This window comes from Saimiri boliviensis, chromosome 1 (assembly GCF_048565385.1).
Source record: "Saimiri boliviensis isolate mSaiBol1 chromosome 1, mSaiBol1.pri, whole genome shotgun sequence".
In the NCBI taxonomy this organism is placed as follows: domain Eukaryota; kingdom Metazoa; phylum Chordata; class Mammalia; order Primates; family Cebidae; genus Saimiri; species Saimiri boliviensis.
The window spans coordinates 278864536-278891337 of NC_133449.1; the positions used below are offsets into that span (position 1 = coordinate 278864536).

At 36.0% G+C, this 26802-nt stretch overlaps 1 protein-coding gene and 1 pseudogene across 2 annotated transcripts in view; one reads left to right on the top strand and one right to left on the bottom strand.

Annotated features, from left to right (window-relative positions):
- The first annotated feature begins 3479 nt into the window (after window positions 1–3479).
- The window catches only part of CDH12 (cadherin 12), a 1124818-nt gene continuing 1101495 nt past the window's right edge, over window positions 3480–26802 (top strand). For both annotated transcript variants that reach the window (XM_074386961.1, XM_074386957.1), the window contains exon 1: window positions 3480–3760. The gene's annotated coding sequence lies outside the window, so the exon portion shown is untranslated. The remainder of the gene's footprint in view (window positions 3761–26802) is intronic.
- On the bottom strand, window positions 17333–17879 carry LOC101027817 (large ribosomal subunit protein bL36m-like; annotated as a pseudogene).

Below are 26802 nucleotides of genomic sequence, written 5' to 3' on the forward strand. Positions count from 1 at the left end.
TTATCTTTCAATTCATTTCAGTTGAATGTGTACAACACATGAAATGGCAAAACACAGATAAAGAAGATATGATCTTTTCCCTAGACATGCAGGCCACTTGGTAGGCAACTTTATCTCTTTGTTGTTTTAGGGTCAGAAGAGAATGTGGTAGATTTTATTACTCCTCAAAATGATCGCTAGCCTCTGTGTGATTCTCTCTAGGAAGGTTATGTATCTCTGTCATATTGACCTCTGGCTTAGCGATGCATCTGTGATTTTCTTTGGTCAAGCGTATATATACAGAAGTGGTGTTAGTCAGTTCAGAGAAAAAGTTACTGTTTTTGTTGTCTGAATGAGAATTCCCTTGTTTTTATATTTTCTTTCCTTCCCTCTTTGAGGATATTGGAGAAGCCCCATGGGTCTGGCAGTTAAAAAGTTGTGAAACAAATATTCACAATTGTTTGCATATAATTGTATCACATTGTATACAGTTGACCAATAATATGTGGAGAAGGCAGAGATACTCATTAAGAGACTGCTACAAACGTTTTGGAAGTAAAAGATCAATGAGTGCAATGCAACGAGGATGACAATGATAATGGTGGATAAAGTAAATGATAAAATGATGCTTTTAAATAGTAGTTAGGAAGTAAAACTGATGGAGCTTGAGTCATTGGTTGTAAGTATAATAGTACTTGAATGGTGGCTCGTATTACATCATGTTTTAATTTTTCAAAGCCTTGTGATGAATTTTCCTTTGTTTATTGCCCTTTGATCTCTTCCTTGCCAACAGAACAATCTTCTAGCACAATTTTGATGATATCATTTCTTTTCTAAACAGCCTCTCATGGCTTCCATTGCTAATAAATTAAGTTTGATGTCTTTAGCCTTAATTATCGGTCCTAGTGTTTTTAATACCCATTTTTATATTTAAAGTCTTTATTTTCTTAAACAAATGCTATTGATTTATTGTATTTCCCCAAAAGTAATTTTTTGAGTTTCCAGGCAAATGCCTTGTCCTATTCATTACATTTGCTTTAATGGTTGTTTTTCTACCTCTGCTTACATTAATTGTAACTTTTTTTAGTCAGGAGACTCTAGATACTGCTAGTATAGTAACGAAAATTCCTCAAATCTCAGTGGTATAGAAAAAAAAAACTATTTTATTCTTGCATGCTACATGTCCATCTAGGGACAAATAAGACTCCAACATTCTCTTCTTTCAACAACCCACACTGATAGAATTGTGCACAAATTTATATTTGTCCTTCAAATTCTGTTTGGAAATGGCAATATTCTTTTCTATTCATATTTCAAACTAAGTCAGATACCATGACTGAAGAGAAATGCATCCTTCCTACAGGGAGAGCAGCAAGTATCTGTAAAGCATACACACCAATGTAATTTATTACATGGTCATTTTCAATCTATTTCAAATCTCACTGATTTCATTAATTTGATCTTCTCTACTCCACCTTCAGATGCTCTTTTTTCTTCAACTTTTACCATCTGTACTGATTATAATGTCCTAGAGGGGTCAAAACTTTTTTTTTTTTTTTTTTTTTTTAATGACAGTAAACATTTTAGGCTTCATGTTGTAAGTCTCTGCGGCTACTAGTGGATTCTGCACTTGTAGTGCAAACATGGTCATGGAAAAGACATAAAGAAATTGCTGCCACTGGGTTTCAATAAGATTTTATTTACAAAAGCAGGTGATTGGTCTTTGTGGCAGTTTGTAGACTCATTCACTAGAGCAATGACTCTCCAACCTGAATGTGCCTTGGAAGCATCCTGAGGGAAACATAGATTGCACGGTCCCACTCTCTTAAAGTTTTGGATTTGATAAACTGGGGAAGGGCTTGAGGAGTTGTCTTTTTACTAAGTTCCCCGGTGATGATGTCTTTGCTATTGGTCTGGGGATCAGACATTGAAAACTCTCCACCTGGAGAACAAAGACAATGTTCTATAGTCAATGATCTGTTATTTGTGATCAAAAAAAAAAAAAAAAAAAAAGGAATTTTTAATAAATAAAAAATTGGCTAGACTATTGAAAAAAAGCAATGTTTATGATTCATTTTTCATCAGCATATTCTTTTCTTCTCAAAATCCAGGTGACCATACTTAGCCAGAGACTGCCCTGAATAAAATTGTATTGACTATATAAATGAGTTACAATAAGTTAGCATTCACCTTGTTATAGCAACACAGCATACAGTGCTGTAAATATTACGTTTTTCCATGCCTCCCTTCACATGATAGACAGGTCACAAAATTGTTTTGTTTGTAAAGTCTCCCCAAGCTATTTCAATTTGTCATGATACACAAAGCTTAGCGACACCAACTGCATTAACCCATTTTTATTCAGTGAAACAAAAAGATTTCAGAAAGTCACAATAATTTTATTCTTATTCAACGCTAGCATTAAAAAGACATTATTATTTGTGCAGTTTGAGCTACCAATCCCAATGTACATAGACATATTTTTAAAACTGCATTGAGACTCTGTACTCTTGAGATTTTTTTATGGGACAAAATGAAATGATTATCTGAAATAGTGTGCCATTCTGGATGTCTAAATAATAAAATAAACTAGATTCTTAGAGAGAAAACATACAGTTCTTGATGAACATGTTTAAGCAAATGTTTATTCATTATTTAGCACTTTAATAGTGAAATGAAAAGAAAGAAAATCATGGTTAAAGAATGCAAAGTGGTTTGCGGTTTTTAGAGGAATAGGCTTTCAACAATTATATTTTTCATTGTCATATTTCATTGCCATTATAATATTCTATAAAGTTTTAAGTAATCATTAATAAATTCTCTCATTAAGAGAAATTAGCATGAATTTTTAAAATCTTACAATATGTAAACATGGCAAAATTAAAACAGACCAGACAAATGTATATAGTCTTAACAATCTTTAGTCCTTCATAGAATCTGAATCCAGTTAAATCAGCCTAGAAACAAGTAAATGAACTAGGAAAAACTGCTTGAATATGGTTATCACCAATAAGCATCTGATTCTCCTTTAGACAATTAAACAATGACACAGCTTCCAGGTCGACGTAATTAATTGCTTGATTAGCAAAATAAAAGACTCAAGCGACTTACTGGAGGAAAGACTAGTAAGAGCCCAAGCCTTTTTCCTCCAGGCTGACAGTTCTCTGATACGCAATAGACCTCAAGCATTTAAAAAGCAAAGCTTCAGGTGCTAACCCAGGTGTTACCACTTTCTCAGCGCCCAGTCCTCACCGTCTGCTACGCTCAGAGCCTCCTGAGAGCTATGGATCCCTCGGATTCATTCAAAGCATTCTACCACGAACGCTAGGGGGGAAAAAGAACCAACAAGATACATTGCAAATATAGGATTCAATTACTTTTCACAACTCAGTGATGTGTCAAAGGCACGCTGTGTTTTGTTTAGAGGGCGGGGAGATGACGGGAGGGAATCCTGGGCCCCCATTGGCTCGCCGCTCGCCGCTGCAGCTGAGCTCCAGCCGCTCCGAGAGCATTATTGATCCGGAGGGTAAATGTGGAGGGAGCCACAGAGAGGGGTCCAGGCGTTTCTGAGAAGAGAGGCAGCCTCTTCCAGGAAGAAAGTGGTGTCTACTGCCTGCCCGGCCTGGAGAACCTTCCGTGGATGAAAAGGGACGAAATGCAAAGCAGTGTGTCGGTACAGTGATTCGGAAAGGAGAAACAGGAGGAAGGGGTCTCACCCCGGGCGCGAGGCTGGGCTGCCGGCATCCTGCTGCTCCCCTGCAGCTGCCTTTTCTGCCATCAGGTAAGGCTTCCGTTTTTGATTGGGATTGCTTTGGGTGTGTGATCGCTTCGGGGTGCACGCGCAGAAATTCATACATGGTTCGTAAAGTGGTGCCTAGCGTAGTGAGAAGCTGAACGAAGCTGCTCACAGATCTGGCATCTGAATTAGGAGCTTGTGCGTGGTTTTGCTTTGGGAAACTTCGATAAGTTCTAAACAAGTCCCTGTCCTCAGAGCGTGAGAGGTTCCATGAAAAGAGGAGGGAAAGAAACGTTTTAACCACAAACGCGTCTTACCGTGGCTACATTTTCAAATGAAAATAAGTAGGTGTGCTAGATGTCCCACTAGTTATGTTATATATGGCTTTAGGGATAGCTGATTTTTACCACAAAATAATTAAGGCTTTATTTTCAAAGAGCGTCCATAGATGCAGACTCTCGTTCGTTTCTCCACTGACGCTGAAATTCATAAACTTCATTCTTCATTAAAAAAATACCACTGTAAAACCGTTTAAATGTTTTAATGGCCTGCCTCTCATGCTACAGCCATCTGAGTTTCCTGCCACAAAACTAATCTGGGACAAATGAAAGAGACAGATAGATTACCAGAGCGACTGTGGGTTATATAATATGCATTTCCAAATTATTTTAAGGTTATTAATCATTTGGTGATACGTTTAGAAAGTAGGAAATGTGTGTGATATAGGACATAATGGCAAATCATTTTTTCAAAAAAGACCTTCAGCATTTTATAAGAATTTTTTCATGTTTTTAACATCATTATTTGTTTTTTGCTACGTCGGGATCACAGTGTATTTGGAACCTCTGTACTTCAGAGTACTTGATGTCTCTTATGGTTACATTTCTCTGCTCTCTGGAGAGGGAACTGACATACTTTTGGCTGATTCTGCGACCATTTCACGATTCTCAATTTCTCATCGAGTATTTTGAAGCTCATTCACAAACTGCTCAGCTGGAAAATTACCTTACATACTGAGAGGGAAACATTTAAATAGACTAGATTCCGAAAATATGTTTACAGTTTTAAATTACACTATACATGACCATAACAGGAAAAATTCAATCATGCCAAGCAGCTATTAGTTCGCTTGATCTTCACTATATACCTGAGCAGTTGTATGGTTTTAAAATAATATCCAGACACACAGCTGTCAAGAAATACTGAACCTCATCATTCAGTGGCAGCCCTTCATCATTCAATTATCCTAGACAATTTAAAATATCATCTTATATATTTTTATTATTTCTAGAGAGGAATTTAACAGAATAAGTTTTTATTGTAAATATTTCCATAATTCTAGCAGCATGCTTCTCCAGAATTGAAAGGCAGATAGTTACTTTGCCAAAGCCAGGAACAGGTGATTGACAAATCATTTTGGAGCGCTCGAGTGGATAGCCACATGCAAACTAGGAGCTTCCCTTTAACTAATTTAACAGATACCCCAAGTTATTCAGCAACAAGATTTAGAAACTACTGAAGTAAAAAGAGGTTTCCCATTTACTTGAAAATGTAATTTTAGGACATAATGTATTTTTTCTGTTAATTAAGAGCTCTTACTTCAGAGACTAACATGCAAGATTAACTGTCATTGTTAACCCCTTCCTCATTTTAAAAAAAAAATATTTTTGATTTTCTGTGGTGTTCAGTTAATTTCTGATTACTGTGTTCTTAGCTTCTACTGCGGCGTGCCAAGCAGTAGGGGGAAGTTTTTAAGCCATGAATGCTTTCCCGCCCCCCACCCCAACTCAGACTCCCTCCCCTCACTGATCTGCTTAGTGATCTGACCATTTTAGATAATTCCTACAAAAAGACAAAGCTGAATTATTGGTGGTGGTGAGGGGGGGAGGATGTGTCATTTGTTCCACATGAGGAATGATATGTATTAAGTTCTTACTACAGCACAAACAGTGTTTAGTTTAAGGGGAAGAAAATTTCTCTCAATGCTTCACGTGGCATACTTACACCTCATATGACTCCATCCTTTGAGGATGGAGCACAAAACTGATTTCCTTAAATTGAGCATCTTTTGAACCTGATGTTTTGTCAGAGCCTATTTCATGTTACAGTCTGGGATATAGGTTGAAATCAATAAATCCTTTATCATAATGAGATTAATAAGAATATATGTCACTCTTGCCTCTTAAAATGCATTGTGATGGACATCAAATCAGTCTTGCCATAATAGACGGATTCATAGAGTGATGGCTCTCTTTAAAAGTGAGCCATGTTTTTACGTTAAAATATAAAATCTAAGGGCTTGGGTAATAAAATGACCGACTAGCAGACTCTGTTGTAAATTTCTTCATACTTCCAAAGGAAAAGTGTGATTACAGATGTCTCATTTAAAGTAAGATATTATCCTGTTCATCTTCTAGCAAATTGTTGCTTTTTAAAAAGTAATTATGTCATAAATTATCATGTGATCATTACCACATCAATAGAGAACATTTTGCTTATGATGTAGTACCAATTGATATTCCTATTTATATTAAATTATAGGTGGAAATATTTATCCTTCCTGTTTCACGAATATTATGTTTTATTTTTATGAATAGGGTTAAATAGTACCAAAAATAAATTTAATCATTAAATAAATGAAAATGTATTTTTTACTGGGTGCTTTTAATTTTACTAATACATAATAATCAATTTAAACACATAGCTTTTAAAAGCATTTTAACTTTCGGCTTTAAGACAATTGCAGTTTATTTTTTCTGACTTACTGTGCTAAGAGGGTAATAGATCATAGTCAAACTTTAAAAGGAAAATGTGTGTGTATGAATGTGCACTATGCTGCCTGTATAGAATATCAATGGTAGTTTACTCAAAGTTGTTTTTGAGCATATCATCATGAGATGGTTAATAAAATGCAGTAAATAACATTTTTACAACAGACTAAGTGAGAGTTATAACAGTTCAAAAATTAAATAACAGATAAACTCTACATTATGTTATTCTACCTTTTGTGAGATCATAGATAAATGCTCTAAGAATTCAATTATTCATTTACTCAATTATTAATTATCACTTCATTTAGTAAGCATCTGTTAAATTATTGAAAACAAGGCATATGTTTACCAGTCTTATAAATTTAGCTGTATTCAGATTTGTGTCTATCTATCATGCTATAGCTGGCGGTATTAAGGGATAAATTAAATCTTCAATTTGCTTCAGGTATTTTTCACATTGGCTTCCTTTCATAACCCTTGCTCTGTGAATATCTAAGTCATTGCTCTACAAATGACATTTATATTACCTTGAATATGAGATGTGTTTCTTAAACAATGTAAAATTCTGAAAATACGCACATCTCATGCATACATTTGCGATGAATCTAATGAGAAAAAATGAGGCTCCAATTTGTACACTGATACCCATTAGGGAAATACAGGGCTTAGGTATTAATCCCTAGATCTATGTGTTCAAATAGATATATGTCACTCTTGCCTCTTAAAATGTGTTAAGTTCTTACTATGTGTTCAAATGACTGAATGATGCACGCTGGTTCCACGTCCAAATATATAGTCAAACATTAGGCATAGATAGTGGATTTAGACTTATCAGCTAAATAAAAGTATAGTGGAATATACCTTCAGTGCACCATAAAATCAATAGTTTCTATAATTCCAATTTCATAGAAAATTATTATAACATACAAAAAAATTCCCCATGTACAAAGATGAGAGTCCTGATGCACCATCTACATGATGATGTGGAAAGTTCAAAACTTGAGTCAGACAATTGTTTGAAGCAATAGCTTAAGGATTATTCTATGAGTAATTTGGGAAAGGTTATTAACTTTTATATCCTTGAGTTCTTCTGTTAATTTGTTTGATATTACCTCACAGATAACACTCATTGTGGTCAGGTCTTTCTCCATTTAACCTTCCTCATCTCTAAGATAGATTTATAGAAGCTGGCACATGGGGTTTAGAGAAAATATGTAGTGTCTGGGATTTGTTATGTGCTGGACTTTACTTGTCATGTTGGGGTAAAAGGGGTTCTCAAGTGACTTGTATAAAAAGAAGTCCACTTATTTGATGAAATGTGAGTCCTCATTCTGAAGAAGTACAATATATCCAAAATGTGATATGATATGATGAGAAAAACATCCACACCTATGTACAGCATACAAATATATAATCAGAAAATAAAGCTTTCCAAAATGGGAAAAAAATGATAATTTATCTACAAATGAAACAATTAGACTAAATTAGAATTTTCAGTGACAACAAGGAAAGCCAGGAAAAGTGTACTTATGCTTCCATTAGAACTCAAATAAAATAATTGCCAAGCTAGAATTATACACTGAAGAAACTCTCTTTGAAAAGTAGAGACATTTTTCTTTCTTTCTTTTTGTTTTGTTGCATTTTAGGTTTGGGGGTACATGTGAAGAACATGCAAGATTGTTGCATAGGTACACACATGGCAGTGTGGTTTGCTGCCTTCCTTTCCCTCACCTGTATCTGTCCTTTCTCCCCATGTTTTCTCTTCCCACCTCCCCACCCCCCGTCCCTACCCCATTTCCCCCCAATGGACCCCAGTGTGTAGTGCTCCCCTCCCTGTGTCCATGTGTTCTCATTGTTCAACACCCGCCTATGAGTGAGACAGACTATATGGTATTTGATTTTCTGCTCTTGTGTCAGTTTGCTGAGAATGATGGTTTCCAGGTTCATCCATGTCCCTACAAAGGACACGAACTCATCGTTTTTGATGGCTGCATAATATTCCATGGTGTATATGTACCACATTTTCCCTATCCAGTCTATCATCATTGGGCATTTGGGTTGGTTCCAGGTCTTTCCTATCGTAAACAGTGCTGCAATGAACATTCGTGTGCATGTGTCCTTATAGTAGAATGATTTATAATCCTTTGGATATATACCCAGTAATGGGATTGCTGGGTCAAATGGGATTTCTATTTTTAGGTCCTTGAGGAATCGCCACACTGTCTTCCACAATGGTTGAATTAATTTACACTCCCACCAACAGTGTAAAAGTGTTCCTATTTCTCCACATCCTCTCCAGCATCTGTTGTCTCCAGATTTTTTAATGATCGCCATTCTAACTGGTGTGAGATGGTATCTCAATGTGGTTTTGCATTTTCAAACAAACAAAATCACTAACATCCCTCCCTGATGAACTATCTAACCAATGTGCTTCAAGAAGGAAAATGATCCCAGACAGAAGATCTAAGATGCAAGAAGGACTGGGAAGCAAAGAGAATGGGACCATGAGGGTGTAGCTAACAAACTTAGATCATGTATGAACAATAATATTGCAAATTCATGGTGTTACATAATTGAATGAAAATACTGGAGAGGAATAGTAAAACTAAAGTATAAATCCTTACGAGATGGTTACAATGTTTGAAAGAAAGAATAGGCTATTTATTAACCTGGTACCACATTAAGTAAGTTAAAATGTAATCATTAAAAAATAGAGATAGTAATTGACTAAGTAGATAAAATAATCACTTGAAGGTTAAAAAGAATGCTTTCAATGAACGGATATCAATATTTCTGGAATTTGAAAAATTAGTCAAGTTTACATTGTGATGAAACTTTTGCCATCATATTTCAAAAGGTTGTCATGTCAAGTAAACAGAAAACAGGAAGTAATCAGAGATTAATTATGGAATCAAGGGAAATTTGTAGTGTTTTATTTTATGGAAATTGAGTTTCTGAATAGATAAAATAGAAATCATTAGAAAGAAGCCGCTTACTGGCCTATAATCCCAGTTACTCAGGAGACTGAGGCAGAAGAATCATCTGAATTCAAGAGGCAGAGGTTTCAGTGAGCCAAGATCACACCACTGCACTCCAGCCTGGGTGACAGAGTGAGATTCTGTCTCCAGGAAAAAAAAAAAAAAGGCTGATCACACAGTGAAAGGGAATTAAATGATGGATTAAAGTTTTAGTGAACATGAAAATTTATAATATCTGGAGGATAGATGAAAGATACAGTTAGAAAATGTCATTTATTTGAATAATGCCAGTGATATAATATTTTAAAGCAAATATAAAATTTTATCTGATAGTTCAGTGTTTATTCAAAAAAGAATTATTAGTCAACCAAAATGTAATGCTAATTAAATGATCAAAAATAATACAATTACATGATCAAAATAATACTTTTAAATGGAAAGAGCTTCGAATGCTCAGTAAATGTTGAAAACTAGAGGAAATTAACATTAATAGTCTCCATTATACCAATGAAAGTATATTTCGGGGTTCTATCATCAGCAGTAAATGGAGTGATGTATCTAAAACTATTCCTGAGGAAAGAATACAGGAATGATTGAAGTAACAGTAGATTACAATATATCCAAATGAAGTACTTTCCTGCAACTTTCTGAGTCAATATTTCCATGAAGGGTTGCCATTATTTTAAGGGATGTGATTGCAGTCAGATTTTAAAGCAAGATTTTACTGAAACTTCACTCTGTCTTAATTACTAGCAAATGATTGTGAGTGAAAAGTGCAAAACAAGCTCTTGGCAAGTCCTTAAGGCATATTTTAACTTAGGTAAGAATGGAAAACCTAGAATACATTTCTGAAGTAAAAGAGTATCTTACAGTGAGAAATCTAGTTATATTCATAACTATCCAGTATTGGTGCTTTAATACCTACGAGAAGAAGGTCACCAATATAAGATCCTAACAGACGAAAGTCCAGTATAATAAGAACTGTTGTTAGAGTGGAATTGGAAGGAACTGTATTCGTTCAAGTAATCTAACACATAGGACACATTCTACTTATATTAAACATTAACAATATAAATTTTAACAGCAGTATTAAAAGGATAGTCTTTAATATACTCAAATCTCAACATTTTCCATTTCATTGACAAATAATTTTTATATGCCCACCATTGTATAACACCAGTGATGAGGGAAAGATGTATAAATGAAAATATACAGCATGTGATCTGACTTGGCCCCGAGGTTTACACACACCTCCAGATAGGAATACTGTCAAGCAGACGTTACTTTTTAAAAGCAAAGCTTAAGGTCGTACTTATTTAAAACACCGAAAATATCACAAAAGCATAGACCTATCTCACAGAGTTTTGGCTGGATTATGAAATGTAGAATCTTTGGGACGTAAATTTGACAGTATGCATCAAAATTCAAAAGGCAGGAATTCCAATGTTTAGATGATATTTTTCACATGCATTCTTTCATGTGCCTTTTTATTAGTTCCTAGCTTTATTCTTTCATCACTGAATGCTGCTGCTTACTCTCTTTTGCTGAGTTCTCTGTGTCTTTCAACCTGTAAATACATCTCTCAGAGCTTCCCAGGACATAGACCTACTCATCTCTTTAACTAGAGAGTCACTGAAGGGGAATTTGCATCAAGTAGCACAAGGTTAAATGCCATCTGGACGCCTATTTCCAAATCTATCCCTCTATTTCTAATCCCTCTGCTGACTTCAATTCAGAATTCCTGCTCAATATTTCTATCTGTACATCAAACAGTCACTTGAAACTCAAGTTGTTCAAAGCCAAACATTTCATTTCTCCTCCTCTTTGCCACAACCTAAATATACCCATTTTCCTGATCTTTTTTTATCTCAGTAAGTAACAACATGATCCATCCAATTTCCTAAGACCTAAGGGTCACTTCTGAGACCTGGCTCCTCTTCCTTCCACCCCCATGCAGTTCAACCTTGATTCTACTGCTTCATGACTTCCTTCTCTGAATATGTCTCCAACCCCCTAACTTCTCACTTCCTACACCACAGTCACCTTCTCTCCAGACACTATTGTCTCACTATCTAGACTGTGCAGAAGTCTTTTCATTTACTTATTTTTTTGAGACAGAGTCCCACTCTGTTGCCCAGACTGGAGTGCAGTGGTGCGATCTTGGCACACTGCAACCTCTGCCTCCCGAGTTCAAGCGTTCTCCTGCCTCAGCCTCCCATGTAGCTGGGACTACAAGAAATCTTTAAACAGGTAAAGAGTAGCCAGATATACACCCTCCAATATACTATCAAAGTACTTCTCATGGCTTAAAACCAATGTCTGGTCAAGCCAGATATTTCCTTTCTCATTACGTCAAGTTCAACACTGTCACCAAGGCCCTGGCACTCACCCAGCACTCCCCTTTATTTCATGTAAATTTGGGTTTCATTCTTGTTTCATCAGACCGATGTTCTCTAAAAATTGTCTGAAAAATAGCACTTTCTTCTTCAGAAGAATCATCTCTACCTTTATCCAACTTCATTTTTTAAAATAGGACCTACTTCATATTATATGATGTTGCATTAGATTGTTTTTCAAAGTAAAATGCAGGCCCCATGTTGCTGGCACATAGCAGCCCTCAATCAGTTTTGCTTGGTGAATGAATAAATGAAGGAGTGGATAAAAGGGCATAAATTCACCTAAATATATGCGTATCAAAGGAGTTTGTGCAATTTACATCATAATATGTTAACAGTGGATATCTTGAGGGAGGGGTATGAGACATACTTGTGAATTATAGGACTTTTTATTGTAATTAATTCATGCATTTACCTTGGCCTCTAAATGTGCTAATCATTAACTGGTCATGTTATTAGCGTTAGGATTTGGTACAGAAACTATGTTCTCCTGTTAAAATGATTAGGAGAATAAAATAAACACAATATGAATGTCATTCTACAACAAAAAAGTTTTTGCAATTTAAAGCAAAATAATATGGAGAAGTATTGGTTATCTTTTCAACTCTAGATTTAATAATATCTCACTATGTATAATGTGTTCAATTTCCCACATTGTCTACAATTAAAATAAAACTCCCAGAACATACTAAAAGGGGGAAGGCGGTCTTTCAAATTTGCCTTAATTGGCTCTAAGACTCAGTTTTGTTATCTGAAGAGAACAGAGGAGACTCAGTATTAACACCTGGATGCAACTCTATGCACTGTCTGGAGCTCCTAAAGTAGCAATTAAATGGCTTAATCTTAAAGCCCTCCAAGGTTTAATTCAGGAGCTCTCTTCAGAAGGGCATTGCTAATTCTTCCTGAATTGCTGCTGCTTCTAACTGCACTGTCTTAATTTGAACAGTATTTGAAATTCCATTCTGTCTAATGGATTTAATTGCATTACGAAAGTCAGCTTAAAGTGGAAACTTATTTCCTCTCTTAGAGTCTCTCTCTACAGAGTCTTTTCTTTTTCTTTGAATTTGACATATGTGCACATTTACGCAGAATAATGTCACAAATGCAGTGTTCCCTGTTTAAATCAAGTATCAAAGAATATTCCTTAAAATATTTATGTATTCACTAAAAGATGTTAGCTCTCCAGTGTGCCCACAATTTTGTACATGCTCAGGTTGTCTGATCTAATGGGCTTTAAGTCCTTGGAATATTAACAGGTCTTTTAGTTTTTAAGCAGGCAATGACCTATTCATTCAGAGGGCTGCTTCAATAAAGTGAAAGCTCACTTAGGTTAATGATGGATCATGAAGCTGTTTGATTTGGAGTGTGCTAAGTTGCCCATTATCTCTAACATTCATGTGGGTCATGTATTCACATGCAAATAATGAGTCAAGTCCCTATCCTTGTTTCTGTAGATTTCCAAGTTATTATCGGAAACCTTAATGTGTAACTCCATGAAGCTTTGTGCATGATAACTTCAGATAAATTACTTTTAACAAGTATGAAATTTCAGTCAATTTTCTTGCAATAATGATGGTTGCTTATTCACAGTTCACCTGGACATCTTCTGGAAAAGAATGACAGGCATTTTATCTTTTTTTTTTTTTTTTTTTTTTTTTTTTTTTTTTTTTTTTATGAAGGATCGGGAATCCATGGGCATGTTGTATACAAATAAGCATCCTTAAAATTATACTCCTATTTCTCAGTTACCTCTGTTTCCTCATGCATTTATACACAAACATGTTCACAGACACAGCCCTACATAGTGAGACAAGGCTAGTGGACATTGAATCCGCTCATAACTTTTTCAAAAAGTTATATTGCTTATAAATGTCATATCAAACAGCCAAAAAATCTGCTTTACAGTGCTAATATGATAATTGCTTTCTTTAGATGTCTGTTTTCTTTTTAATTCTGTAGTCTCTCTAGAAGTATGTATCTGTGGTAAGCAGTCATGAAAAAAAAAAAAATGCAGGTTGGGCTCAGTGGCTCATGCCTGCAATCCCAGCATTTTGGGAGGCTGAGGTGGACAGATCTTCTGAGGTTAGGAGTTTGAGACCAGCCTGGCCAACATGGTGAAACTCCATCTCTACAAAAAACAAAACAAAACAAAACAAAACAAAACAAAACTAGCCAGGTGTGGTGGTGTGCACCTGTAATCCCAGCTACTCAGGAGGCTGAGGCAGGAGAATTCCTTGAACCTGGGAGGCAGAGGTTGCAGTGAATCAAGATCATGTCATTTCACTGCAGCCTGGGAGACAGAGTGAGACTCCGTCTCAAACAAAACATAACAAACAAACAAAAAATGAAAGAAATGCATTGGAAATATATATAATCTTTCAAAACATTTTTGCAGTGCCTTCACATTTCATGTTTATTACCCATGTGTATGTATATGCACACACACACATACAAACACCACAAATGTTAGGAATAACTCTTCCAGTCAGATCTCTAAAGCTAGCTAACTGTTTCTGATAGAAGGTAATAAACTCTTTTGGCATTAATCCTTCCCAAAAATGAAATACTTTCACACTATAGAGGAAGCTATGAAATATGAATGACAGGAGGAAAACAACTTCATTTTTTCTTGCTCTATGATTTACAGTGTAGAGGTGACAACCATGGGGGAGGTAAGAAATAGTGAATTCTTCCGTGTTTGATGCTAATTTCACAGTACTACAGAGAAAAAGAACATTGTGACACATTCTGAATCTCTTAGTGAATTTATTTAAAGATAGTCCATTAGTTCATGTCACCATGGAGAACTTGTTAAGTTATGAGTGTTTTCACAGATAGAATCAGGAAAGAATTCCCCAGTATTGTGGATTCACAGAGAGCTACCCTGAAAAAATTATATTTTGCTTTCCAGTCACAAAGCTATGATTAATAACTTTAACACAGAGCCAAGATATATTCATTAATGGTTACTTCACAAATTTTTGTAAATGCATTTACTCTTTTTTAATGCCAAGAAAAGTTTCAAACTCTATGAACGTATTTTCAATTTGAAAAAGCAAATCCAAATTCACTTACAAAAACAACTCCCCAAAATTGTACCTGTTTTTTCTCTGATAGAAACCGAGAAAAGTAAACATAGTTTCAATATGTATAAAGGCATTATCTTACTTTTCTTTTGGCTTATTGCTTGTTGTTTAAAACAGATTCAGAAAACTGCATTAGGGAATATTACCATGATAGAATTAAGTTTGACTGTTTTTTGATGGCTAATTGCAAAAATATTAAAACCTCTCATAGCCTCTATTTCCCAAGCTTTCTTTGTTTCTGGAAATAGTCTCGTTATTAATGCTGATCTCATACTGAAAAATTCAAGTGGTTTAACATTTTCAATGTTACTGTGGGATTTTATCTTTCGTTCTAGAGGAAACACATACCTTGTAACTTACCATGTTAATGATACCTTGTCTTCATCCTGACTAATCATGTACTCTTGGCCTACAACAACAGTGGATCTTTGTTTTTGACCCCGTTCCACTTATTTACTCTATTAAGCTCTGGTCCTTGACAAATTTTTTTGTCTCTGTAACTCTCTTGCAAAAAACTCTCTTGCACAACACTCTAATGGGCCATGATCATGTGGGCAGCCATGTATTGAATGGTAAATTCCTCCTCTCAGGCTCGACAACCTACTTTCATTCATGTTTACAGAGTCTAAGAACTTTGATTTCCTCCTTATGTTGCTTACAGTTTTTTCCTAGCTGTCTATGCACATATGATAATTTTAGCCACCTTCTATTTAAAATACTTTTGAGATTGCATATTTAACATTATGCATTTCAAGTAACATATTTGTATTTTAAAAGAAGTCATGTGGAAGTAAAGTCTAGTCCCAGTAATGACTAATGGAATTTGATTTGGGGTTCATGATAGTACTATTATGAGGATTTTTTTTTTTTAAATTTACTTTAGGTTGTGCACATATACACCATGGAATACTATGCAGCCATAAAAAGTCAGGATTGTTTTTTATTTAAAAATGTTTTCAAATATAACCTGTTTGAGGTTTTAATCTGTTCTGTTATCGTCTGAAGTGTTTTTGCCCCCTATATGATTATTGTATTTTTAAGTATATTTTCATATTGTATTATGTGTGTGATGCATGCAGAACCATGTGGTTACAGCTGAATGTGTTGAACACCATCTCCCTTTCTATTCACCTGCTAGCTCACTTCCATGATATAATTGCCCAAACCAGCAGTTTCCTGAGTATTCTTCCAAAAATTTCCTGCCACTTCCTAAATGTATAAGTATAGACTACTCTTTGTGTTCCATTTACTCAATGTTTATTTGATCAGTTAATTATTCCCTCCTCCTCAACACAGCTTTTAAAGTTGGATTTTCAGACGCCCATATGACTTTGGTTTTACCGTGGGCCCCACTGGCTATTCCTTCTCAGTTTCAATTGCTCGTTTCTTCTGCTCTCCCCTTAGTGTTGGAGCAGCATTACTTTTCTCCTGTCTACACCCACACCCATAGTGATCTCATCCAACTTTATAGTTTTAAACACCATATGCTGAAAACTCCCAAATATATATTTCCCAGCTCAGATCTCCCAAAATCTAATCTCTTATACTCAACTGCTTTTTTGGCATAGCTACTGGGATATCTAATAGACATTCCAAACTCCTATGTCCAAAATGACTTACAGGTCTTCACTCACAAATGCACTGTATGCTCAGATTTCATGATGTCTGTCAACATCAACTCCATCCTTCCAATTACTCAAGTGGAAATCTCTCAGTCAAGGCCTTTTGCGTCCTCTGTTTCCCTCACATTGCATATCTCGTTTGCCAGGAAATCCTGTTGTCTCTACATCCGAAGTTTGTGTAGGATCCTACCACTTTTCATCTGTTGCTCCCTTGCCACCACGACTCCAGTAGTAGTAATTGCTTACCCAAATTAATGCTTCTAGTTCTCCAAAGATTAGCCTCAAGAGAAAATGTTATCCTTTTAAAATATGGTAGATCATGTCACCTATCTGCTCAAAACCCACTGGTGGTTCCCCATTTATCTTAGAGGAAGTACCAAAGGTCTGTGTAGTTTGTGCAGCCCTTGTTTTTTTTTTTTTTTTTTTTTTCTTTTTTCAGCTTTGTCCAACTCTTCCTGTTTTTCCTGGAACTTAGGAGGCTGACTCCCACCTTTGCTAGCCATTCCCTCTGACTGGGATGCTGTTTACCAGCCTTCCACTTGGTTAGTTACCTTCAAGCCTCTGTTTAAATTCCCCTCTCTATAAGGGCGATCCTCTCTATTTAATATGCAAATTGCATAAAACTGTCAGGTAATACAATCTCCTTATCCTGGTCGAAATGTTTTTTTTTTTTTTTTTTTTTTTTTTTTTTTTTTTTTTTATTACATTTATTATTTACTTCCACCTCTTCTTTCTGGAATGCAAACACTTGGAGAATGGGGATCTTTATGTCTTTTTTTTTTTATTTTCAAATAGGAAAATGTTTTTAATTGGAACGTTTTGGAAATGAGATGATGCAATGTCTTCTATAGTTCCCCATTTGAGCTGAAAAGTGATGGGTAACCTTTAGGGCTTTTGCCTCCAGTTGTTCTCCTGACTTCTTGATGTGATAATTCCGTAAGATAGAACCGCTCACGAAGATGAGAACGTGCGTGACTCTGGAGGGAAAGGGACTACATCTGTCTCTGCTTGTGCCTCGGGTGGCTTTTGCAATAGCTGTAGTACCGGCCCCGCCTCTTCACCCGGTAAGTCCTTGCTGCGCTTCTCAAGGACACCCTTGGTTTTGAACCCCAGCGCGGGCAGCAGGCGGGGCAGGAGGCCGGGTGACAGAAGTGACCGCACTTCTGCAGCCGGATCCACAGACACGGGGGCCGAACCTCGAAGGGATCCCAACAGAAACGTGGAGCGGGCTGGAGGCTTGAGGGTGTGACAACTGAGATACAGCAGAGGGTTCACCATTTTCCTTATTAAAAGGGTTGCCATGTCGTGGCGAACCTGGGACCCCTGACCTGAGAAGACCTAGCCCCACGCTTTCTGATCTTTATGTCTTATGTGTTCATATATTTCAAGATTACCGTTATTTTAAGTATATTTTCATATTCTATTATGCGTGCGATGCATGCGGAACCATGTGGTTATAGCTGAATGTGTCTAACAGACTAACATATACTAAGCATTTGGCATATACCTGTAAACAGATTTTATTACGCATGATATATGTTTTAATATAGCATATTGTATGTGGCATGTATATAAATATGTTATATATAACATATAAATGACTGTATTATGCCAGATTTATGTGACTTCAGTGTGATACAAGCATACCTGAGCACTTATTAGCATGAGTACCCATCCATCCATTTCACGCCTGTAATCCCAGCACTTCGGGAGGCTGAGGTGGGTAGATCAGGAATTCAGGAGATCGACACCATCCTGGCTAACACAGTAAAACCCCGTCTCTACAAAAAATACAAAATAAAAATTAGCTGGGCATGGTGGCAAGCACCTGTTGTCACAGCTACTCGTGAGGCTGAGGCAGGAGAATTGTTTGAGCTTGGAGCTTGGGAGGCGGAGGTTGCCATAAGCCAAGCTCGCACCACTGTACTCCAGCCTCCAGCCTTCCAGCCTGGGTGGCAGAGAGAGACTCTGCCTCAAAAAAAAAAAAAAAAAAAAAAAAAAAAAGAAAAAGAAAAAGATAAAAAAGTCATCTTACATATTTGTTTATAACAAGAGAAATGTGATTGGATTTTAAAACTGCAAAACAAAACATCTGCAGTACTTAGTTTGTTCTGGTTTGTTTGTGACTGTAATTTTTGGATTCAATTGCACTTGACAAATTAAAATCAGAGTTTTAAACTTATTGTTTATGAAGACTCCTCGGTGATAGAGGATAAATTGGAGGTAAAATTACCTCTACCTTCCATTATTTTCACATCTAATATTTAGCCTCTTTAGCCTTTATACTTTTAAATGTTCACCCAATTACAAACTACCATCAAATTGTGGTTGTGAATGTATACAGGGATATGTACAAACAAGTGTCTACTTACGTGTTTCTGGGTTTGTAGTGAAGCTGACTTAAAGCAAATTCGAGTTTATAAACTGCCAAGGGTATAAGTAATTTCAAGTGTTGGCTGAGCGTGGTGGCTCACACCTGTAATCTCAGCATTTTGGGAGGCTGAGAAGGGAGGATCACCTGATGTCAGGAGTTGAGACCAGCCTGGCCAACATGGTGAAACCCTGTATCTACTACAAATACAAAAAATTAGCCAGGCATGATAGTGTGTGCCTGTATTCCCAGTTACTCAGGAGGCTGAGGCAGAAGAATCGCTTGAACCCAGGAGGTGGAGGTTGCACTGAGCTGAGATTCTACCATTGCTCTCCAGCCTAGGCAACAAGAGTGAAATTTCATCAAAAAAAAAAAAAAAAAAAAAAGTAATTTCAAGGGTAAACTAGCATAGAGACACACATACATACACATACACAGAAATTAGAAACATTTAAATGATGTTTATGAAGAATTAGATCCATTTAAATAAATAGTAAATATTTTCATCTATTTTACTGTAGATGAAATATTTTACTGTAGATGTATATATTTAACCCCCTTTGTTGTAGCATGGTATTTAACCCCTTACTTTTTCTGACTCTTGTTCTACAAAAAAATCTATGATACATCAAGAAAGCAATAGAGACAATAAAGAAACTTCCAAATACACCGAGTAGACATAATCATGTTAACAAAAAGACCAACGCTACCAACAACAAAAATTTGTAAGTGGTAAACTTGCCTAAAAGGCTAAATTATACATTTTAAGTCTGGGCACAGTGGCTCATGACTGTAATTCCAGCACTTTGGGAGGCTGAGGTGGGTGGATTGCTTGAGTCCAAGAGTTGGAGACCAGACTGGATAACATGGTGAAATTCCATCTCTATTAAAATACAAAAATTAGCCGGGTGTTGTGGCATGTGCTTGTAGTCCTAGCTACTCAGTAGGCTCAGGAAGGAGGGAGAATCCTTTGAGCTTGGGAGGCAGAGGTTGCAGTGAGCCAAGGTTATGCCACTGCATTTCAGCCTGGGCAACAGAGACCCGGTCTCAAAACACACACACACACACACACACACACACACACACACACACACATACACTCTCACTTTCTCTCTCTCTCTCTCTCTCTCTCTCTCTCTCTCTTCTCTCTCTCTCTCTCTCTCTCTCTCTCTCTCTCTCTCTCTCTCTCTCTCAAACACGCATTTTAAGAGGTGTATATTACCTTTAGGTAAATCCCCCTTTGCCTGCCTTTACTGGAGGTGCCGTTAAGTGTTTTTTCAGTATTAATAAAATTAACCAGAGAATCAGTTTTATTAGTTATACTGCAGTCATGGAAATAGAGCCCACTTGAAATTTTATGAGAACAAAAGATTTCATTTTAGAATGAATGACACAAATCAGGGATAAGCTGAGGAAGTGAAGTCTGGAAGGTGGAGGCTGAGGATCAGAGAAAATAAGGCTCTCGCTTTGCTGCCTGAAGCACTGGTGTGGAAGAACCAGGCAAGAAAATCTGGGAATCCAAGCACAGACAGCCACTGGGGTGGTGGGACCATGACTAGGTGCTCTTGAAGAGGTCTACAAGAAGCTGTTGTCCACATCGAACAACTGCTTCTACAGGTCCGCAGCCAAAGAAATAGAGATGAGAACTTAAGGCTGCTGTTCGCCAGCATGGCCAGTCATCAGGGTTAGGGGCTGAAGGAAGAATATGGCACAGAAGGACAAGCTGGGCATGTTTGTCCTCTGCTGGACCTTTCCATCCAATATCTCCCTACCATGACCTTGGAGAATAATGGTAGCTTTTTCATTACTGCCTTCAAATTGCCTTCCAATTGCACGTCTGGTCAGTTGTCAATCAGCAATCACTGGGTAGAGGAATCTATGAGCTATGCTACCTGTTTCACGAAGTTGATACAGGATAGAGTGGGAGGTCTATTCCTTTTCACGCTGGCTTCCAAACACATCTCTTTCAACTGTTTAACTTCCACATAAAAGAAATAGCAAAATTAGGCTTCCACCTACCATGATCATTTTGTGACTCAACATGTAAGTGTAGTTTCCATGTAAATTCTATTTTGTTTAGCATCTAATCATACCTAATCAGTCTGTTTTAACTTCATGGTCTAGTATAACTCAAGCAATAATATAAAGCAACATGTCATAAAATGTTCAATGGTACAATTTATTCAGAATGTACCTTGAAAGGTATGATGCGATCCTTTACTTATCTCTTTGTAGTAACGTATTTTGACATGACTACAATGTCAACAACTTACTGATGTTTTCACTTAAACGTTTCTGTGTAATATAAATTGTTTATCTGACATGTGGTAATAGTCTGAAGGACCTAATACAATTTTTTAATTATACAGTTTTATCTTTATGTTTTTAGGATTACTTTATGGTTATTTTTGAGACAGCATCTTGCCCTGTTGCCCAATCTGAAGTGTACCGGCAAGATTATGGCTCACAGCAGCCTTAATCTCCTAGGCTCAAGCAATCCTCCTGCCTCAGCCTCCAGAGGAGCCAGGACCAAACCCAGCTAATTTATTGACTTTTATTTGTAGAAACAGGGTCTCATTATGTAGCCTAGGCTGGTCTCAAACTCCTGAGCTCAAGCGATCCTTCTGCCTCAGCCTCCCAAAATGCTGGGATTACAGGCAGGCACCACCATACCTGAGAATTTGGGATTATTTTATATTGAATTTGATGTCTAAGATCATATTTGTGTGTGTGTGTCTTGCACTTCTGTATCAGATCACTAAATCAATATTTACTGTCACACTCAGTTCTAAACATTATGTGTATAGTATTGAAAAGAACAAAGTTCATGTCTACATAACACTTTATATGATGTGCTTTTTAGCACCGATTCATATAACTGATCAAATGATAGCTCCATTGACACTAAAGAAGTTCAGATAAGAAATTAAGGAAAATTAATGAAAGCAGAGGTTCTGGATTGGTCATACCCTTGAATTTTCCAAGGACATGGTGGGAATAGTTATAGTATTTATTGTAGGGATCACTTTATTTACATGGTTACCCTTATTTTCAGAGTTTTCTGTAATATAATTGCGGTAATTTTATATCATGGAACTTATTACTTTGTTTAATATTTATTTGAATAAACACCTGAATTCAAAAAACCCCACCACCATTGTAGTTTACGTAGTTTTCTTTCACTTAGTGAAGAAGAGCCATCTGAATAAAATTTTATGTGTAGAGAGGTTGGTGGTTAAAAAATTTAAAAGCCCCTTAAAAAGCACCAGTATGTTCACCATGCCTAGTGTCATGTAATTATTTCTCTTTAGACAAGGCATCTATTCCTGATCCAAATCCTCTTGCTACATTTGAACTTTTTTTTTTTATTATTATTATACTTTAAGTTCTGGGGTATATGCGCAGAATATGCAGGTTTGTTGCATGGGTATACACATGCCATGGTGGTTTGCTGCACCCATCAACCAGTTATCTACATTAGGTATTTATTTTAATGCTATACCACCCCTAGCCCCACGCCTCCCGACAGGCCCCGGTGTGTGATGTTCCCCTCCCCGTGTCCATGTGTTCTCATTGTTCAACTCCCACTTACAAGTAAGAACACGTGGTGTGTGGTTTTCTGTTTACTTTTATACAAATTACCCTTCATGTAACTTGTTGTGAAGGAAAGAATTAATACCATACTTTTCCTATGCAGAAAGTACTGCAGTTGAACAATATAGCTCAACCCCACTTTCTAAGAACAAAGGATGATTGTAGTTTCCAACATCATTGAAGTTAGTGGGCTGCTAACTTAATTTACTAAGTGAAATTTGACACAATGGGGCAATGACTTCCCTGAAGGAGAAGTTAACTGCTGGGTCTTTATAGTCCAGTCCTCCTCCCAAGGCCATGCCAAGCAGCAAGTGGGGAAACAGGAGATGATTTTGAAACTGATGAGCCATCACATTGAGGACAGCTTCCTGGAGATTTGCCCAGATTCACAGTTGACTTTGCATGAGTGAGAAATAAATAAGTATAGAATAAAGGAAGGTGATATTAATCGTTTGTTAGTGCAGGATTCTAAGGCTAAGCGAAAATACAATTCCCATGTCATAAAGAGGTTACTGGTAAAATAATACCATAGAAAAATTCTAAGATTCACAGACAGATAATCATGACTAATGAATTATCACTAAATAAACACATCGTCTTATTAGTAAGATTATTCTCCTTGATCTAGCCCCCTTCAAAGAACAAAAATGAATATTTACTTATATTTTCACTCCTAAATCTGGAAGAGTATTCAAAAAATAATTAACTGCCCAAGAAAATGGTAATGGTAGGACACATTTTGAAACAGCGATGTAATGTTTCACAATGCTGCTTCCCATCTGCAACATTTCCTTCAGGATATCCTACTTTTCCCGATTGCGCAAATCTTTTAATAATGTGACTGTTTTTCATCTCCAGAACATTTTTGCAAATCAAGAACAAGAAGATAGTGTAGGCCAAAGCAGGTTGTAAAAAAGCAGAAATAATAAAATGTTACATATGAGTAGAGTGTAGACATTAATATAGAAATAATTGTGATAGGACAAATAGATTCATATCCAGTATTCTAAATGAGTTGTATATTTTAACAAAAGGCTAACAAATCCTTGCAGGAGAGATCTTCAAAATCCTTCTCACCGCAGTATTTTGCTAAATAGAAATGTGTATTTATTGCAGGATTAGGTGGCTTGTTCTTTTATGAGCACATTTTATGCTTTTTTATTTGCTAAAGTCCTAAGCTTATATTCCATAGTGACTTATTTTTATCTCTCTCCCCCGTTTTGATTTTCCTCTCTACTCTCCTTTCTCCCTCCTTCTCCTGCCTCTCTTTATCCCTTTTCTTTCCTTTTTCAGAAGTATATGTCAAATGGCTTTTTCTTGGTAAAAATAATGTATAAAATACGATCCATTGGAATGCCACACATCTGCCAGTAAAATGTGTTATGATATATAGTTGAAAATAATTGATGTTGTAAGTACATTTCTAAGTATATGCCTCTTAATATTAGTAATACATTAATTGGCTTCCAAGATACTTGATCTGCTGAGTGTGTGATTTCCATAAAATCAGTGTATCCTCATGTATGCAGAACCATCACTTTTTGTTTTCTTTGTGTTAAAAGAGAATATGATTGAAAAAGAGAGCTTTTAAACTACACCTGTTTTAGAATCACAGTGAAAGAGAACATTGTTTTATAATAAATGTGCTCATTAAAATTAACATCCTTAAATACTACATACCTAGGAGAACTCTACTTGCAAACCTTTCTGTTGGTGTTGAGGTCAAATTAATTAAGTACTTTAAATCTCTCTGCAAATATCCTGTCATTCTTTCCAGTCTCCTCTGTAATTATTATAAATTAGTCATTTTATTTTCCCATTGTGCTCTTTGAAAATCTGTGTTCTGGCTTTCAAATATAAGTCATGAAAAAAGGCCATTTGACTCTGTTTCTCACTTTCCTAAGTAGCACAGCAGAAATGGTACTGAGGCTGAACAGTCACCTATTCTGGAGGAAAAGAGGCTTAGCTAATGAATGAAGAATTTTGCAATTATAAACTGCAGTAGACACAACAAAAACATTTTGTGTTCAGTTGTCGAAGGTCAAGGATTATTAACTAAAACATCTGATAGTCATGCTGTCTAGTCTCTCTCATGGGGAAATGGTGAGGGCAGAGTTAATGGAGGGTCATGTCCTTTGGTTCAAAACAATGCTTAAGAGGACTGTTGCATGTCTTATACAGAGTGGTTATTTTTAGTGGAAGTTTATTTCCTCCTGGTGGCTTTGCTTGATTTAAACAGTAACTGGGTGTTTAATGCTGGCTATTTGGTCAATGAAGAAGATTTTCCAAGAGAGATGATGAAATTCTGGTATAATGTAATACATCTTGATTTAATCAAATGACCATTAAAATATTACACATTACAATTATTATGAAAAAAAAGGCTTACCAATTATGTGTTCCTAAGAGAAAAAAATGTATTCCAACAGAGAGCCTTTCAAATATTTAAAAACATCGAATAAACAAAGAAAATAGACCAGGATCTACTTTTCCTGTGTTTTCTAAAATAACTCTATATTCCAAATGTGTACAAACTCCAATTTTGCAAGTTCTTGATAAGTAAGTGAAAATATTTTGCTATACAATTAGCAATAAGGTACTCAATGTCTGTATCAATTATTTAGCAATAAAAAGGTACAAACCTTTGTTAATTGTAATATGCCTTTCACATCAATATTTTGCATGGCTTGCATTTTATACTTTCTCCGTGATTTCACAAAACAGGTGGCTGTAGGGCATTTTCATTGAACCTCAACTATGCAGGCAGCCCTGTGTGCTGGCCTGGGGATACAATGATGGATACAGTTGTATCTGTGCTTGCTTTGCACTCTTCTCCATCCAGTGAGCTAACAGCACAGCACATTGTGATATTGTCAGAACACAGAAAATATTCCAGATCTTATTGCATTGATTCTATGGGTGATATTCTGTTCCCTGTGGCATTAAGTCCAGATTCCATCTAAAGTTAAAATACAATTCAAACCACTAGATACCTAGTTGGGGAAACCTTGAAAAGCAGTTCTCTAAACTAAGGGAAAAAATAGGCATACAAAACTCACATTCATCACTGGAGTATAGAGCACTTGCATGGGGAATGTGTATTTCAAGACGAAATATTATGAGTTTTGAAAATAAAATTTTTGCTGATTAAAAAAGACATTCATTTTGAAAACTTAAATAGTAACCCCTGAATGCCATTAAAGATGCTCATCAAGTGTAATAGGATAATTATCATTGATTTAAAAAGGACATTATTGGTCCTCTGAAATACAAGAGGAAAAATGATGTTTCTCTCAAAGACATTTGTTGGTAACTGAGATGTTTGTTCCTTCACACAATTGTTCCTGGTCTCCCACAAAATCACCTACTTGCCAAAGACTGAAATGAATTAACATTCAAAGAGTGAAGAAAAGTAACTAATATTTTTAAAAAATCTTTCTATATGACAAATATATTTAGAATATGTGTTATAGTTAGATTTAAACTTTTAAAATAGTTCTTTATCCTTATATAGCTATTTCTTTCTGACTTACTTCAAGTGTGTCTCTCATTGAGACTTTGGTAATATCCCTAATTCCCACATTTCTCTGCTTATCTCACCCCATACATTTTCTCTAAGCGAACTCAATGCTTTAACAATTTTAACAAGCACTTGTATTCAAAGTATTCCTGAATGGTCATCTAAACACCTGGCCAATTTCTTGAACTTCAGACTTTGCTGAGACAGAACAACCTTGTGTACTTCCAATATTTACAAAAATATTGGCTAACATTTAAAAATGTTTACTTTATGTAAGGTACTATACTAAGTACTTTAACATATATTATCACAGTTAATGCTCCAATAACCTTCCAACTACTACATTTTCCATTCTGTATATGAAAGTGCCAAGTCTTTCAGATAAATTTGATGTCAAGGTCACAAAACTAATTAAGTGGAATAGCTGAGTTAGAAGCCAGTTGTTTCTGATGCCAAAGCCCATCCTTTTAGATATGATTTATAACTTTTTAAAATTTTTTACTCTAGTCAGGAATAACATTTCCCATCCAGTCATGAAAATCTGTAACTTGAAGTGGCTTTGACCTTTACTTCTTCTCCAGTACCTGCCGAATCAAGGCTAGAGAAGATAAATTCTAAGTACCTTTCAAAAATATTTCTATTGGCTATTATTTTATATGGATTTAATTATTTTTACTGAAAAATAAGTGAGAACCTTAACTTGTCTTCTTGGTTTTTGTTTTTGTAATTTATCTTTTGGAATATAGCTA